The sequence below is a fragment of the Podarcis tiliguerta genome (genome assembly GCF_965153285.1).
Source record: "Podarcis tiliguerta genome assembly, chromosome: 12".
NCBI classification, from domain to species: Eukaryota; Metazoa; Chordata; class Lepidosauria; order Squamata; family Lacertidae; genus Podarcis; species Podarcis tiliguerta.
In genome coordinates, this window is record NC_139545.1 from 9478418 (window position 1) to 9497270 (window position 18853).

An 18853-nucleotide genomic window follows, 5' to 3' on the forward strand; every position below is an offset into this window, starting at 1 on the left:
ATGGGGGGTCATAGCACAAGGCTTCCCTGGAAAAGACCCTGATGTTGGGAAAGATGGAGGGCACAAGGAGAAGGGGGTGACAGAGGACAAGATGGTTGGACAGTGTTCTTGAAGCTACCAATGTGAGTTTGACCAAACTGTGGGAGGCAGTGGAAGACAGGAGTGCCTGGTGTGCTTTGGTCTAGGGGGTCACGAAGAGTCATACACGACTAAACAACTAAACAACAAAACAACAACAACAGCACAAGGCTAGGGGGCCACAGAGGGATGTGAGAAGTGAAGATTTTTTTAAAAAAAAACCTAAATAAATAAATAAAATAAAGCATGTGGGTGGCTATCGTATTTTATCTAGGCAGCCAGGGCTCCTCTGGATGCTAAGATCTTTTTGCACCAGGTCAGTGAATACCACTTGCTTTTTAGAATTCTCCCATATATACAGAACTCCCTGTGCACTTTTTGGACTGTATCTGCAGGTTTCCCCCTCTGTGTCAAATAACTAGGGTCAAATAAGTGTTTACTTTTTATAATACAGTGGTACCTTGTCGAGCATCCGGGATCTGTTCCAGAGCCCTGGACACTCAACAGAGCATCGCTCTACGCATGCATGTGGAGTGGTTTTGCGCTTCTGCGAATGCGCGAAGCGGCAAACCCTGAAGTAACCTTTTAATGTTTGATGTATTACAGTATTTTAATATTTTTTGGAAGCCGCCCAGAGTGGCTGGGGAAGCCTGGCCAGATGGGCGGGGTATAAATAATAAATTATTGTTATTATTACTACTACATGTTCCGGTACTTCTGGGTTTGCTGCGGACGTCCGCCAAAATGGATGATCAAGGGGGTGGACATTCACGGAGGTATGACTGTACAATGGTACCTCGGGTTAAGAACTTAATTCATTCTGGAGGTCTGTTCTTAACCTGAAACAGTTCTTAACCTGAGGTACCACTTTAACTAATGGGGCCTCCCGCTGCCGCCGCATGATTTCTGTTCTTATCCTGAAGCAAGGTTCTTAAACTGAGGCACTTCTGGGTTAGCGGAGTCTGTAACCTGAAGCGTCTGTAACCTGAAGAGTCTGTAACCCGAGGTACCACTGTACGTGGAAGATGGATCTCCCTTGGAGGGCTCTTGACTCCCCTTCCTTGGAGATTTCTAAGCAGAGGTTGGATGGCCATCTCTCATGGATGCTTTAGCTGAGTTTCCTACGTTGCACAATTTACAAGATGGTGTTAGACCACATAGTGTGCCTGGGTAAGAGTTTAGGACTTCCCTTTCTTTATTTTTATTGCCTGAAACTAGATTTATTTTCATTTGTCCCCAGAGAACACCCTTCTTGATTTTCACTCAAGGTGCATTGCAGCTATCACAGCACCTCTATTTAAAGGAGGAACTAAATTTATTCTCCATCATTCACTTGCTCTGTACATGGAGCTGCCCTCCCCTCCTCGTTGTTGATTTTTAAATAAATCTTGGAAGCATTTTGGAAATACACAACAAGGGAAGTATAAACCTTACACAGTGAACCTCAGCTCAAGGTCTATTTTAATTCCCTGCAGATCTAAAGACAAAGGTAGGTCGTGTCAACTGAAAGTCACATGCAGATTTTCCCCACTGCTCTGCCCTTGCAGCTCTCCAAAGTGACCAGAAAGCTTAGAAATGGATAAAATCGCATCACCAGCTGCAATGAAAGATGTTAGTGCTAGTATTAATATTGTTATTACTTGTGGGGCTCTGCCCCCCCCCCCCGTTCAGTCAGTCACCAACTTGCCAACTGCACCAGACATTCTATTTCAAGAAATCACCCCAGCTTCCCTGTTCTGTTCTGCAGAGCCATTTTGCACCCATTTTCACCTTCACCCCCGGGCTGATGCCCTCTTCTCTCGCCTCCTATTCTGCAGCACCCCTTGCATACAGACAACCATCATGGTAACCCCCTGAATCTTTTCCTCCCCCCTTCCCCACAGCAACTACTAGGTACCTTTTTCACATTCTGTCCAGTTATGATGCCACCATCTTCTGAAGCCCATTTTCTCCTTCACCTCTTTTCATGACTTCTACTCGTTCCTTCTCCTGTGCTATTTTTTTTTTCTAGAAAAAAAGGTGCCATAACTCACCATGAATGCCTCCCTTGTTCTCTTATAATGGCAATGGCACCCATTGGAGAGGTGCTGGAATAGTGTTCTAGTGAGTTATGGCTGAAAAAAGGCCCTGCTTCTTGCAACCCTCTTTCTTTCTTTCTTTCTCTCTCTCTCTCTCTCTCTCTCTCTCTCTCTCTCTCTCTCTCCTTCTCCCTCTCTCTCTTTCTTTCCTTTCCTTTTCTTTTTGGGACTAAAAGGTTTGTTGTTGTTGCTGCTGCTGCTGTTAATGATTTTCAGTTTTATACATTTCAGTAACTTTACAATCATTTGAACATTTCAAAACTCGACTTCCTTCCCCCTCATTCTGCGGTTCCTTAATTTTTTTTATCCGCCCCCCCCCCTGCATATTCCAAATTAACTTAATTTACTTGTTTATCCATCTGCTTTAAATATATACTCTTTTAAAACTGCAGTTCTCCCTTTTCAACTTCACACCCTTTCCCTTCTGATGGGGCCGGAACTCTGACTTTAAGCAAATCCGGAATTGCGACGTGGTGCTACAAATCCTCCAAAAGGAGCTATGCAATGATGGACTAGCATAGATATATTATCATTAGGAATTTATACCTTGCTGGCTGCCTGGGCATGTAAGGAGCCAATGCCCTTTCAGCTGGTGAGGCACACCTCCTGGAAGAGGCCACTCACTGGCCAATTTGTAATGCCACAGCTGGTGGGGGAATTTGGGCCAGCTACCCAGGCAGCCAGGGGGAATTCCCCCAGCTGGGCATGTGCATTCCGTTCCAGCTGCCTGGGGATGGCAGGATCTGCAACAGCCGCCCACTCGGAGGAAGGCTGAAGCATCCATTATAGGGAGATTATTATTCGGAATTTATACCCACACTTCCAATAAATTCCCAGGGTGACTATAAAGGACCTAAAGCACTAGAAACCACATTGCCATTAACACCTGAGGTTCCTTTTGAGGAAATCTTCAGAGCTACATAGAAGCATGCTTTAGAGAGAGAGAGAGAGAGAGAGAGAGAGCACCGAGATACTCTGGAGGCTGAATTCTGCATTCTTGCCACATCCTACACTGATTTTACATGCCTGTGTACATCAACCTGCCTATAAGTCCACATGGGGTCACTCAACAGATAATTTCCATATTTTAAGCAGTGCCCAATTGGGCAGTGACAGGACACGCACACAAACACCTCTGCTGCCACCTTTGCTGTTTCTGTTACTGCCAGAGCTCCTCTCAGATTTTCAAGCAAGAGCACCGCATTTTGCGACCTCTTGCTACTCTGTCTGAATAGCAATTTGTTTGGCTTGTTCATTAGAAAAATACCCTCTGGCAAAATCACACTGTCTGAAAGCCGAGCTAAAATTTTTGTTCAGCCATTTAAAGCCGTAGTCTTTTGCTGTAGGTCATTAGTGTGCACATTATCGTACCCAAGAAACTATTAGCATTAAGCACAGGCTCTGGGGGGAGGGGGCGGGTTGAACCTCAAGCATTTCTGCATGGGAAGCAGCTTCTTATCTGAAGCATCAAGACAAGACCTCAGACAAGGCATCTGCACTGCTGCAACTGGAACTTGAATATTGCAGCCTTTATAAAATGTTCGTTATGGTGAGCACTACCAGTAACTGAGTAACGCACCAGAAACTTCAACAACACTTGTTATATTCATTTTCAAAGTCAAGCAAGGTTTAAACAATCAACAAATATCACCAGTGGAAAGGATAGGCGTCAAGGTTCACAGCAATGTTTACGTCAAGATACTCCTGCAAAAATCAACTGCAGACTACATTTCTTCCTGGGATATGCTTGAACGTAGCATAGCGCTGTCACTCAGACCTTAAAACCATGCATCGTTTATCACCTTTCCTTTCTTCGCGGCTGGGTCTACATGCCTCCTGCTGCCAACTTCTCCGGCCCTGTTCTTTCCCTTCCTCTTCTGATCTCTTTGTATTCCGCAAGGGTGTCACTATCCATAATTCATTCTCTTTATGAGTTTCTGTACACAGAGAGCTCTAAGGAAGCTGCCAGCTTCCCCGACTTTCAATAAGGCACTACTAAACACAGAAGCTGATGTTCGAGAGAAAATGGGCAGTGAGGCTCATGGAAGCGAAAGGCGTTTACGCAGATGGTAACAAGCAACAAGTTGTGCATTAAATGATTATGGTTTTGACAGCTCCTAGGATCCCATTACAGCTATTCTGTAAAAATCAAGCCTTATTATTATGTACAATGAAGGACCATTTCAAGGGTCACTTGCTACAGATCTAGTACATGGGGTGAGGCAGTGGACTGGCACACACACCAATCCTCCAAGTGCCCCTATTTTCCAAGGACAGTCCTGGATTTATAGAAGCTGTCCCAGTTTCTGATTTGATCCCAGAATGTCCCATTTTTCCTTAGGATGTCCCTAGTTTGAGCAGAGAAATGTTAGAGGGTATGGAGTTATGCAACTCCCAAGCCAAGGAGAGAAGTAATTATACAACCTTTAGAAGACATCCAAAGGCAGCCTTATATGGGAAAGTTATTTAATGTTTAATGTTTTATTATGTTTTCATATATGTCAGAAGCTGCCCAGAGTGGCTGGGGCAGCCCAGTCAGATGGGTGGGGTATAAATAATAAAATTGTTATTATTATGATGGAATGTTGTTGTTTAGTCGTTTAGTCGTGTCCAACTCTTCGTGACCCCATGGACACGCACGCCAGGCACTCCTGTCTTCCACTGCCTCCCGCAGTTTCGTCAAACTCATGTTAGTAGCTTCGAGAACACTGCCCAACCATCTCGTCCTCTCTCGTCCCCTTCTCCTTGTGCCCTCCATCTTTCCCAACATCAGGGTCTTTTCCAGGGAGTCTTCTCTTCTCATGAGGTGGCCAAAGTATTGGAGCCTCAGCTTCAGGATCTGTCCTTCCAGTGAGCACTCAGGGCTGATTTCCTTCAGAATGGGTAGGTTTGATCTTCTTGCAGTCCAAGGGACTCTCAAGATTCTCCTCCAGCACCATAATTCAAAAGCATCAGTTCTTCGGCCACCAGCCTTCTTTATGGTCCAGCTCTCACTTCCATACATCACTACTGGGAAAACCATAGCTTTAACTATATGGACCTTTGTTGGCAAGGTGATGTCTCTGTTTTTAAAGATGCTGTGTAGGTTTGTCATTGCTTTCCTCCCAAGAAGCAGGCGTCTTTTAATTTCGTGACTGCTGTCACCATCTGCAGTGATCATGGAGCCCAGGAAAGTAAAATCTCTCACTGCCTCCATTTCTTCCCCTTCTATTTGCCAGGAGGTGATGGGACCAGTAGCCATGATCTTCATTTTTTTGATGTTGAGCTTCAGACCATATTTTGCGCTCTCTTCTTTCACCCTTATTAAAGGGTTCTTCAAATCCTCCTCACTTTCTGCCATCAAGGTTGTGTCATCTGCATATCTGAGGTTGTTGATATTTCTTCCGGCAATCTTAATTCCAGTTTGGGATTCATTCAGTCCAGCCTTTTGCATGATGAATTCTGCATATACGTTAAATAAGCAGGGAGACAATATACAGCCTTGTCATACTCCTTTACCACTTTTGTACCAATCAGTTGTTCCATATCCAGTTCTAACTGTAGCTTCTTGTCCCACATAGAGATTTCTCAGGAGACAGATGAGGTGATCAGGCACTCCCATTTCTTTAAGAACTTGCCATAGTTTGCTGTGGTCGACACAGTCAAAGGCTTTTGTGTAGCCAATGAAGCAGAATAGAACATCCCTATTTTCATCAGAGAAATGTTGGGTATGGTGGTGTACAATAAGAGAGAGAGAGAGAGAGAGAGAGAGAGAGAGAGAGAGAGAGAGAGAGAGACTGATTATAAACCTAGAGTCTCACTATATAAACAGGATCTTTAAAAGACAGAAACAAAAGATGTTTAGCCATTAACTGTTTGAACGGGACTACTATCTGGACCCATTCATGAGTAGGTGTCTATATAAAAATGGATGATTCTCAGGAGCCTGCGTGCTTCACTTGGTCATTAATAGCATTTATTAAATCAATAAATCCAACAAATGCCTTTGGCAGAAGTAAATATCCAGTGAATATTGATGAATCCAACAGAATTTCATTCCAGATTAGCCTTTCCGCGGAAAAGTGCAGGTGCCAGAAGAAATATATTTTTTCCTCATCTCTTATTCAAAACAACATTTGAGAAAAGACGGCTCCTAGATCTCAGAAATTTCTTAGGAGGAATCTGCCCCCAATTCACCTACCAAAAAAATGTCAAGGAAAGGTTGTTAAGGGAGTAAAGCTGGCAGACATTTATGAAATTGAAATCTGAAAGTGGAACAGGGCACAACTCTTCCTATCATTCTTTTCATGCATAGATCTAAGGAGAAATGAAAAGGACTACAATTCACAGTTTACTGCTGAGGTTACTCAAGGACACACAGTAAAGGAAAGTGACTTGTCTAAGTTTAGCAAATGATTTAGTTAATAATAGTGACTAGAACAAAGGTAACTAGAATTAAGGAAGGAAGCAGAAACTTGCTGTTTCATAAATCGACACTGCAATTTGTCACAAGGCAGTAATGGTGACAATCATATTCCTGGAGGGAAAACAAAGTCAGGGTGAGTCTCCGGAGGTAACCACTTTTGTTTTAATCAGATCTGTCATGTTGGGGGTTGGGGTTTTTATTTTTTTTATTTTTGTTAAAATAAACATGCAGCCTTATCTATGGAGCTGCTTGTCTTTCATATGATCACACAGTTGCTGTGATCATCTCTGGAAGAATGTAGTGTCGTTGCCACTACCAGGCTCTGTACGAAACAGCTAAATAACTGCTTTATATTTTTCAAAAAAGCACATTTTGACAGAAAGCATGAAAACAACCCAGTGTAACTCCATGGGAGCTGCTATCCTAGGCTGAATGTTTTGAATATCTGAAAGAAATCCCTTTAGGGATGTTTAATTATGGCTCTCCACCAGGAGCATCACTGATAAGCTGAAGGCTTCACAAAGCAGCAGCAAGAAGTTGCATAATTGCCTGAAAGAAAGGTAGAATGGGGGGGGGGGAGAGCCACCTGGAATCACCATACTAAGGCCAGGAAAGATATTTCCATGGCACCTATTATTTGGTTTTATTGGGTGTGTGTGTGTGTGTGTGTGTGTGTGTGTGTGTATACACCCCCACACCCCAAATGCTATAGCAGAGACAGAAAAGAACAATATGCATGCACAACGGATGGATGAATTGTATACAGTTTGAAGACACACATGCCAATCAAGACCAGCAATCTTTAAAGAAGAGAAGTATTTTGAAGGCAGTAGCAATACTCAGGGATGAGAAAGGGGCGTCTCTAAGTGACAGTTTTCTTTTCAAACCACACCAAATGGTATTCTTCACTGTGTATTAGTTGTAGGCCTGACAATGGCACAATGTCCCATTCTCACAAAATTGTTAGGTAGTTTTGCTGCATGGAAGAACAGGATTACTGTGAGTAGAAACTAGTTTTTCCACTTGTTTTCCCACCTAAGGTCAGTCATCAGAATTGTGTGTGTGTGTGTGGGGGGAGAGAGAGAGAGAGAGAGAGAGAGAGAGAGAGAGAGAGAGATTTAACCAGCCAAGAAAGTTTAGCTCTGCCTACTACCAAGTTCAGTTACTATATGCACATTTCTAGGGTTGCCATATTCCCAAAAGTTGTTACTGTTGTTTGAGCTTTGGGGAGGGGGGGCATCTCCGCTTCCTGGATAGACATTTCCCCGCAGCCTGTTGGAGATTCTGCATATTGACTAAGCCTGGTGAATGTGCATACTGTCCAGTTGTTATGCACATTAATCACTAAATTTACATTCCTCTTAAGTGGTTCATTTATGCCACCACAATTCAAACATCACAAACCATCGCGGCAGGACCACTGCATTTTACATGAATCAGTTCTGCCACATTTCCAGTATAACGTCTTTGCAATACAACTGCTTCCTTGAGGGAAGACACCTGAATTTCCTGTAATAGCTAAGTATTTATAATGCAAGTCATCTGGAAAGGTCAGAATGATAAAGTATTGGAAGACCTGAAGCAAGTAGCTGGCCTGTCAGTAAAAATGAATAGCTGATAGAACACAGGCAATAATTGCCAAATTGGTCCAGATACCTTAGATAACTTAAAAATAATTAAAACAGCTAGACTCAATACATACATGCATACAACCTTTCCACAGTTCAAAGTATGCCCGAGGCAGCTTACAACATAAAAAAATACATGACTACAACCAGTCCTTTTTTTTTTTTTTTGCTAAAAAAATGTTTAGGGGTACTCTCATTTTCCTACTCATATTGAAATATTGCCCCTCAATGAGGCCAAAATTAGATTCACAAAGGGTTTAGGGGTATGGGTACCCTCCAGGAAAAAAGCACTGACTACAGCTTTGTAGTAATAAACAACAAATACAACATTGAAAAATACACAACCAACCTGAACAATTTCCACATATATCACAATATCTGCAACAACAGCAACAACGCCCCCCAAGAAATACAAACAAACAAACAACACCCCAGCCTTAGTTATCCTTAATAAATTGGTACAAGTTGTTCCAATGTAGGGAAATGCTCTACCACTTAAGCCATACCGTCATCTAAACAGGAAGCTTAACCAGTACAGATCAGACTCAACTATAACAGATAAATAAAGGGACTCAATGAGTTTCTGTTCAGGTCAAGTAGAGATTGATCAGTGGTTCAATAACCCAACTTCCTACAAATGAAAAGTGAAATGAAATGAAATATGTTATCCTTTAAATAATCAACAATCAAATGAAGAGCTCAAATTTCAGAAAGTCGAGTTTGCAAGTCCACCATCACATCCAAATGGTGCACATGTAAAATTCATGGTTTTCCCACAAAGAATTCTGGGAACTGTAGTTTGTTCCTCGCTGAGCTACAATTCCCAGCACTCTACACAGACTACAGTTCCCAAGAGTCTTTGTGGGAAGCCATGTACTTTAAATGTATGGTGTGACTCTGATGCAAGAGTGTCTAGTTTACAATCAAAAGGCAGCTGTGGATTCAAACCGACGAGTATTTATGCATCTCCAGGTGTCTTTGTACACTGAAAAGACAACAGCAGAATCACTGGTAAGACAATTATGCCTTCGGGTAGCGCTTCTGAGTGTCACATTAAAGGATAATTTCCCTACTTATTTCCATATAGTCTTCAGGGTGTTGAGCAGGAGTCCAGACACTAGAACTGAATTCTTCCACATTAATTATCTGTTTGTTTAACTAATGAACTCTAGCCTGCAGGATTCAGAAGAGCTATTTATCTGCTGTTGAATGGTAAACTGCTGCAGGGGTAACTGGTAAAGAGCAGATTTTTTTTTTAATCTCCCCTTCTAGCTTTTCACCACTATAGAAGCATTTGCTTCTAAGGACTGAGCCAAAATACACAGCATCCTATTCAATCCATTTCTGAACTACATCTCAGGTCATTTCAGATAATCTGGAACAGCAGGAATTTAGTTTAAATGCATCTCTTCTTGCTCCCCCACCTCCTCACCTCCCTCTCCCAAATTATGACTTTGATATGATAGATATAACATTACATATGTATACAATTTATTTCTGGAGGATGTTTTCAAAGGGTATATTTCTAATTTGTCCTTTAATAATCTCTGCATGAGCCACTTAAGAGAGAATATGTAATGCTACACATTTTGAAGAGAACTATCCCAATGGACTGGAGTAAATATTATGTGCATTTGGTGTTTGACACATGGCATTACTGTCATATGCACTAATCCTAGCATGCTTCCAGGGGGAGGGTGAACAAGCATGTAATGTTTAAGCGTCTTCCCAAACATGGTGCCTCTCAAAATGTTTGGACTACAACTTCCACCATCCCCGGCCATTGGCTGTTTTGGCTGGGAGTGTTGGGGATTGTGGTCGAAAACATGTAGAGGCCGCAAGGTTGGAGAAGGGCGACATAGAGATATAATTAGATTCACCCAATATAATGCATTTAATAATTGCGGAAAAGTTAGTGCCTTGTGTGACCCTTCACATCACTGAAGATCTACTCTGGCTAAGCTGAAGTTGCTCTGTGATGGATGAAATTAACCAGTCAGGCATCAGCATCTGAAAAGCTAACTGTGGAGTGCTTGGGTATGTCAAGTGAATTTCTTGATTTGTCTGTTTTAACTGAACAGCATTTCTTCTCATGCACCACTAGGGCTGGGCAATATACAGTGGTACTTTGGTCCTCAAACGTAATCCGTTCCAGGTGTCTGTTCGACTCCCAAAACCGTTCAGAAACCAAGGCGTGGCTTCCGATTGGCTGCAGGAGATTCCTGCACTCAAGCAGAAGCTGTGTCAGACATTTGGCTTCCGGAAAAACATTTGCAAACCAGAACACTTAATTCCGGGTTGGCGGCGTTCGGGAGCCGATTCGTTCGGCAACTAAGCTGTTCAGGAACCAGGGTTTGACTGTATCGATATATCGTCCAGAATCGGTTTGATATTGCGGTATCGGTTTCATAATTTTTGACCACACATGACGTGTGTGTGCTATGCAAAAATCACAATGTGGGGAGAACCGTGAAGCTGGCCAATGCTTCTCTCAATTCCTACAGCCCTTGTTAACTCTGCCAGCTCAGCTCTCCCCTGCCTCATGCAGGAGCAAATCACAGGAGCAGCCACTGGCAAAAATCACAATGTGGGAAAAGCAGTGGGCCTGTCAATGTCTCTGCATAGTGTTAGGATATTTCCGTTCCACCTTAAAAGGGAGCAGGATGTTTGTGTCACAGCCTGCGCATTTCCTGTCTCACAGGATGTTTCTGTTGTGTCTTTGCTTTCGTTTCTCTCTCTCTGCTGGAACTCTCAAGCAGGCAGTCATGTTTTTCTTTGTTCTGATCAACACTGAATAAACTTGTAAATCATGCTGTCCTGGGTGCATCTTTCGCTGTGCATTATCTGCTGATAAGAGCGTGCATCGGCTCTGGAATGTGGGAAGCTATTTCTGGAGCTCGTGTCGCTAATTGCTGATACTGCCTGTCAACGGGAGATCAATGGACGTCCGGAGACAATGTGAATAGTCGAGATGGACTTTGTCTCCCTGGCAGTATCCCAACAACTCCATCCTTATTTCAGACATTGTGATATATCACCATGTTGAAAACCAGGGATCGCCCAACTCTACCCCATGCTATACTGTGAACTGCTTTTGAAAATTTTCACACTTCCAAAGGTGGTTGTCTGATAGAGAGCTGCTGTTTGAGCAGGAGACCCCCAAATTCCTGGACACTGAGGTCCAGCTCTGAGGGCCTTCTGGAGGTTCCCTCACTGTGAGAAGCGAGGTTACAGGGAACCAGGCAGAGGGCCTTCTTGGTAGTGGCACCCTCCCTGCGGAACGCCCTCCAATCAGATGTCAAGGAAATAAACAACTATCTGACTTTTAGAAGACATCTGAAGGTAGCTCTGTTTAGGGAAGTTTTTAATGTTTGGTGTTTTTAATATTCTGTTGGGAGCCGCTCAGAGTGGCTGGGGAAAACCAGCCAGGTGGTTATAATTAAATTATTATTTCCTAGCCAAGATCCTCTGTTCTGCACACCTATTAAGAGCACCGGAAATTCCTCCCTTACGGAATCTGTGCCTATCATGACCAAGCTATTTCCATAATGCCATTTTTTACTAGGGGCAGATGAATCAAAAATGCTGGATGCAGAGGAAAATTTATAACATCCTTACTTATAATTCAAACCAGGCTCCACATATGCCCCTGAAATAAAGCATGTCATGCTGCGTTGTCATCTAGTATAGGGTAAATGCTTCTAAACACCATTTTAATGACATGCAAATAAAAATACACACTCATCACTATAATGGTTAACAGTAATAGCTGCTGACCTTTGTCTGCAACCACAACGTTTTACAAAATGGTTGGAAAATGATAGGCTGAATCTGCCAGATGTATCAAATGAGCAAACAAGGAAGTATCTTCCACCCCTTTCTCACCCCCCCCCCAATGAACTGTTACCAATAGCAAAACCTTTCTGAATGGGAAAGGTCATTACACATTTCTGAGAATGAGTTACAATATTTAAATTAGTGCCAGGAAGGGTGCATCATTCACATCTGCATTTTTTAACGTAATGGAAACCAAAGAAAAACACAAGCACGGTTAGCTGATCTATCAGAAAAAATAAAGAATAAACCAAAACAGGAGTTTGTTTCAAAATGGGAGGTTTTCAAAGAATATTTGAAATATAATTGCAGTAGTTTAAACTCTTTTGCAGCATTCAAGGAAATTCAGTAATAGTTGCAAGTTAGACATAAGAGTTAAGATATATTAAGAAAAAGTTAAATTATGATAAAAGTGTGTATGGCAATAAGTAATATGAAATTGAAATAAGGAATAGACGGGAGGTGGGGGTCTATAGTGTTAAGACCAACTTATGTTTTATTGTTTGTTAAGAAAATTTTGTGTTCATTGTTATTCTTGTGTGTAATTCTGTATCTGTGTTTTCCTTTTTTTGTTGTATCAATAAAAGAAAAGAAAAAAGAAAAACACAGTGAGACCATAAATTAATCTGCAGAAGTTGTCTCTAAAGTCCATGTCGAAAGCTAAGGAGCACACTCTAGTCCAAGCGTAGGAAAGATGTGGCCCTCCAGATGATGACAACTCCCATCATCCTTGTCCATTGGCTATGCTGGTTGGAGCTGATGGGAGTGAGAGTCTAAGGACATCTGAAAGGCTGCAGGTTCCCCCTGATGTAGACCTTCAATAAGTACAGTTCTCACAAGTTCAGTTCTCTCAATGCAGCCCTGTTTTCCTCCTCTCAGTCTATGCAGATAGACAGTGTGCCAAACCATTATACTAGAAAGGTAGAATCGTAGAACCATAGAGCTTATTATTGGCACAAAAATGGAAACAAGAAATGAAATTAATGGAATATGCAGAATAAGACTAACTGACAAGAAGGATTCGAAACCTGCGGGACCAGAGATTTTTAGAGGACTGGAGAAAATATTTGAACTATTTGAAAAGCAATTGTACTAAACAGATTACGCTAGTAGGACTGCAAGAAGTTTTGTAAGGAGGATTATGTGAAAGATTGCAAGGAAGACTATGAAGAGAATCATTAGTTAAGGACAATTAAAAGTAATAAATTAAGAAATGCAGATTAAGTGATACAGAACGGAAAATCTTCAGAGGTAGTTGATGGAAATCTAAAATATTGTATAAGATAAGAACGTATGTTAAATGACTGTTGGAAATGATATGTTAAAAATGAATATATATATATATATATATATATATATATATATATATAATCATAGAACCGTACAGCTGGAAGGGATCCTGAGGGTCATCTAGTCCAACCCCCTGCAATGCAGGAATCTCAACTAGCGCATCCATGGCAGGTGGCTATCCAACCTCTGCTTAGAAGCCTCCAGTGAAATAGAGTCCACCACCTTTTGAGGGAGTCTGTTCCACTGTCAAATAGCTCTAAGTGTCAGAAAGTTCTTCCTGGTGTTTAGCTGTAACTTGAATCCATTGGTTTGGGTCCTAGCCTCCAAAACAGGCGAAAACAACCTGGGGCAGGAGACGGCTGGAGAATGGGCCGCTTTGGTTGCAATCCCTGTCTTTAGAATGCACTCCTGTTTCCTGCATGCTATTATTGTCATTACTCTTCTTCCCACTCTGGTCTCATCTTTTATTCTCCTTCAATTTTTGGATGTGATATTGGAATACTAATGAGCCAGTGCTGGATCTCAGCCCAGACACTCGCGTTCACCTTAACTCATATCCCAAGATGCCCAACACAGTTGCTTTCAAATCATTTGCACAGTGGCTTGGTTGCCAGATTCGTGCCTCAGAGTGCCAATGTTTTGTTTTGCTTTTCCCCACCTGTTGCTTTACTATGTTGGCTCCAACAGGTTTATTGGGCTTATTCACATATAGTTTGGGTTGGATCTTAGCATCTATAAGCCCAGGATTATGTTTGAAATCTGGTTAAAAATTAAAATTAAAAATGCATTTAGGTGTCATGCATAGTTGCTAAATAACTAGGAAACCATGGAAAGCCTTGTGAGACCATGGTAACTAATTGCCTAAGTCAGCCTCTCCTCCCCACCTGCCCCCCCAAGTAATGTTTTTGAATATAAATTGTGCACTAAGCATTCTCAACAAGAGCCCTATCTAGGGTTGCCATACTTTGAAGAGCAAAAAAAGAGGGTGCTATGACGACTCTCATTTTAGATATCTCTACAATATGTAGGCTATAGAAGCTATGATATCTTGCTGAGAGGGGCAGGAGAAGAGAAGAGGAAAGCAGGTCTTCAGCCACCAGTTACCGTATGTCTATGTCTCATCCAGAAAGTATAGCCAGAGACATTTTGGCAAATTTAAAAAATCCACCCCTGAAAAAGAGGACATGTCCTGGAAAAAGAGGATGCATGGCAACCCTAGCCCTACCACCATGCAAAAATTTAGTAACAGATTAAGAAATGGGTCCACAAATGTTTGGTTGGGTTAAAAGTGGGCCCTGGTTCTACGAAGGTTGGTGATACTTGCCTGTCAGGGGCTGGACTGAGGAGGAACGGTGGGGGCTGCCCCACTTCTCCTGAACCTTCCCAAGAACAGGAGGACAGTATAGATTTAGATCAGTGGTTTGCAGAAGGGCATAGTTCAGAGGGCAGAAGCTGGGAAATATTGGAAGAGGAACAGCAGGAAGAAGAAGAAGCGCCGGGGGGAGACAGCTGACAGACTCAGTGTCCTTGGAAAGCATTCCTGACTCTGCTTCTCCCAGGACCAGACAGGCATTGAGGGTAGTAGAACAGAGAGCTCAGCAGCAGAAAGCTCAGATCAGCTGGTACAGGACTGATGTAGAAAGGGGGGGCATTACTTGGAGCAACACCATTTCTAGAGAGAGACCGCATTCCTTTGTTTCTCGCTGTGATTATTGAATAATAATAATAATAATAAATATTTATATCCTGTCCTCCCCAGCGAGGCCAGGCTCAGGGAGGCTAACATCAAAATATAAAAGGTAATGCTAAAGGGACCCCTGACCATTAGGTCCAGTTGCGGACAACTCTGGGGTTGCGGCGCTCATCTCGCTTTATTGGCCAAGGGAGCAGGCGTACAGCTTCCGGGTGATGCGGCCAGATGACTCAGCCGCTTCTGGTGAACCAGAGCAGCGCACGAAAACGCTGTTTACCTTCCCGCTGGAGTGGTACCTATTTATCTACTTGCACTTCGTGCTTTCTAACTGCTAGGTTGGCAGGAGCAGGGACTGAGCAACGGGAGCTCACCCCGTCACGGGGATTCGAACCACCGACCTTCTGATCGGCAAGCCCTAGGCTCTGTGGTTTAACCCACAGTGCCACCCGCGTCCCTAACATCAAAATATATAATACACTAAAACATTAAGTCAAACAATCAATTAAAACATAGTTTAAAATTAGGTTAAAAGCAAAATAGAATCATATGGCAACCTACGAATTATAACTGTGGGGGTTGGGAGCATTAAGTGCTCGCCAATTAGAATAAACGAATTGGTAAGAACTCTTCCCCTTTTTATCTGCCTCTTTGCTGCCACCGGGGGAAGGATCTGATTCCCGGAAGCCTGACACTGCCCTAGACTAGAGTTAAACCATGAGCTATAATGCAGCCTCACAAACCATTGTCAATTTCAAGTCTCCCCTCCCCCCGGGCATTGCACAGAAACAACTTTGCACCTCCGAAATGGCACTTCTCTTTAATAGCCTCGTAAAATTCAATTTGCAGAATGCCAAACTGCAATATAAGCTAGAAGTGTTACATGAATTGACTTGCCTTTCACACAAATTATTGGGAATGATTTGGTTGTCATTGACATTTCAGCCTAATGCAGGAGTCTGAAGCATCTTTCACACACCTTCTTTGGCCATGGTATGATCCTGTTCACATCACACATCAAACTCCCATTATTATTTGCTTACCTGAGTACTGTCCTCCCCCTCATGTGCTTCTGTAATACTGGGAAATAAACAGCCTCTCATACCAGTTATTTTCCCCTAAGAAGCAACATCCTTATTTTTAAAAAGGAAGCATGGGAACTAAATAGCCAGCCTCAAAACCTCAATACAAGAGAAGACACCAAATTGGTCCCTCTGTCCCTGCCGTTTATGAACCCTGCTGCGAGACTCATCTCATGCATTCGCCAGCATAGCATTTACACATGTCCAGCAGCTAAACCAGCAATTGTAGGGCAAAACGTATTGGTTTTTAAATTGAGCAAGTAACAGAAATGGTTGATATGCAGCTTGACCTGGTTTCCCAGGGAACGGGGGGAAAATTACTTAGGAAAAAAAGACAATGAAGGAGTCCCTTCCCCCCCCCCCAATTAAATTTATAAACTGGCATTTTATTGGTTTTTGCACACACGTCCTGATTTTTCCAGAAACACTCTGGTTTTCCGTCATGGAGAATTGAGAAATTGCTTTCTTCTTGATATGGTGAATGAAAATAATTAATGCGTTATTAGCTGCTCTAAGCAGTCTTTGGAACTTGTTTGTCCCCAGCCATCAGGAACAATGCGAGGATGTCATGGACTAGCTGGACACAGAGGAATGTTGGGGGGAACGAGCTGGGGAACCCCCAAGGGAAGAAGGCTCAGAGCCATGGGATTGGTGGTGGGACAGTGGTGAGTGGTCAGAGGGAGAAGACTGGGAAGAGGTGGTGTCAGAAGCTGAAGAGATAACAAGGTTTGGTGAGCAGGAAGAGGCTGTGGCAGAGAGCAGCCCAGAAGCAGAGGCAGAAGCAGAGGCTGGAGAGGAGCGGATCCAAGATTCAGAGATGAGGCAGGCTGGTGAAGAAGCCAGAAGGTCTCCCCCTCCTCTTCTAAGAAGCTCCTCTCCCCACCCCAGCCTCCTAGGACCAGGAGAGGTATGAAGTGGGAGCAGCAGACAGGCACACTGGCGTAGTCTCAGATTGCTTGAAGAAGAGCCTGGGGAAGAGGAGACTTAGGCAGCTGTGGGAAGACAGGGACCTTCAGGCTCCACAACTCATAGGGGCAAAATCTATTGAAGAAGAGTTGCTGTGCAGTTCCTGTTTCTTCTAAGTTCACTTAATCAGTGTGATTTATTGATGGCTCGCTTTGGTTCGCTTCTGGCAGAGAATAATGAAAGGGCTTCCAAAAAGGATAGCCAGAATAAAGCCCATCTTCTTTAGCCAAAGATGTCAAGAGAGCCAAGGATGCTTACTAGACTCTGAGTGAACTGGTAAAATGGGCAGACCTCATTATGAAGAGGAGTGGAATGGGATTGGGTTCAAGTTCCTTGGAAGTTATTGAGCTAGGAGATCCCAATGGGACAGTTATCACGGTTCAGCTGGTGGCAAACATATCGCTCTGCTTTCCTTTGGACCACATCAGCGAGGCTGAGAGGGGAGATCATAAGGTCATATCTTCTGGGCAGCTCAAGACCTACACACACACTTCTCAGGCTTGCGCCCCAGGGAGGTCACTTTGGTACTGCTAATGCAGTGGTTTGACTTCACCCCCAGAGGCACACTCCATTGCCTCTCAGACAGATGACAACAACAACAACAACAACAAACAACAACAACAACAAAAAGTTATAGGAACAGGATGACGTGTGTGTGTGTGCACGCGCATGCTTAACCACACAGGCTGTATCAACGAGTTGCTTAAAACACCCAACATACTCCTTTTTTAAGCAGCACTCCTGCTTCAGTTGTGCATTTCACCTTTTCAGCCTTCCCTCTGCTCTGTGATTAGAGCTGCAGGACATTCATTTCCCCCCATTTGTGGCATTAGCACAATTATACCAACTGTGTTGCCATACACTTCCCATGGTTGCACTTAACAGGATTAAAAGGTATTGAGATGTTTGGAAATGTTTCCCCCCCCCAGTACAAAACAGCAACATGAGACATCCAATACAGATTATGTCAAGAAGGATTTGCCTGCAGCCCGGGGGGGGGGGGGGGGAGACTCTCCCATTATACCAACCTCAGCCTGTTCTCAGCCAGCCCTCACCTGCCTGCCTGCCTGTCTTCTTCCCATCATTCCAGGGAATGAATTTCATGCTCTTTATTCAGCTCGTAGTAGCAATGAATGAAATTTCCCCATGTGATTGGCTAATTCCAGGCTGCTCCTGTAGGCCAATCAGGTTGTGGATTCACGTCCAGAAGCCTGATTGGCTGCTCCTGCAGGCCAATCAGGTCACTGATTCACTTCCACCTGGAGCTGGATTGGGTGGCTCCTGCGGACCAATCAGACTGCTGCATTCTGGATCCTATTGGTCTAGGATTCAGCTCAGTACATAACACAGGGGAAGCTTCAGAGCTGGAGGATGGAGCCCAGGATTGGTCAGAAGACGAGGAGGAAGAGGCAGGCAGACAAGTGAAGGTCCAGCAGCTTCCCTGCCCTCCCCTGTGATACTGTCTCCCAAAACCAGGAGGAGATTGAGGAGGGAAGAGCTGAGGCAGCTTCCACGCAGGTGTAGTCTCCAGCTGTGTTTGAAAGCATACCAGTGCAAGCAGATAGATAGTTACCGCTGTGACAGGAAGGTAAACAGTGTTTCCGTGTGCTCTGGCACTTGTCATGGTCCTCCGTCCTCCAGTAGTGGTTTAGTCCTACTGGCCACATGACCCAGAAAGCTGTCTGTGGACAAACACCGGCTCCCTGAAAGGCGAGATGAGCGCCGCAACCCCATATTCACCATTGACTGGAGTTAACTGTCCAGGGGTCCTGTACCTTTACCATCTGTGTACACACATCCCA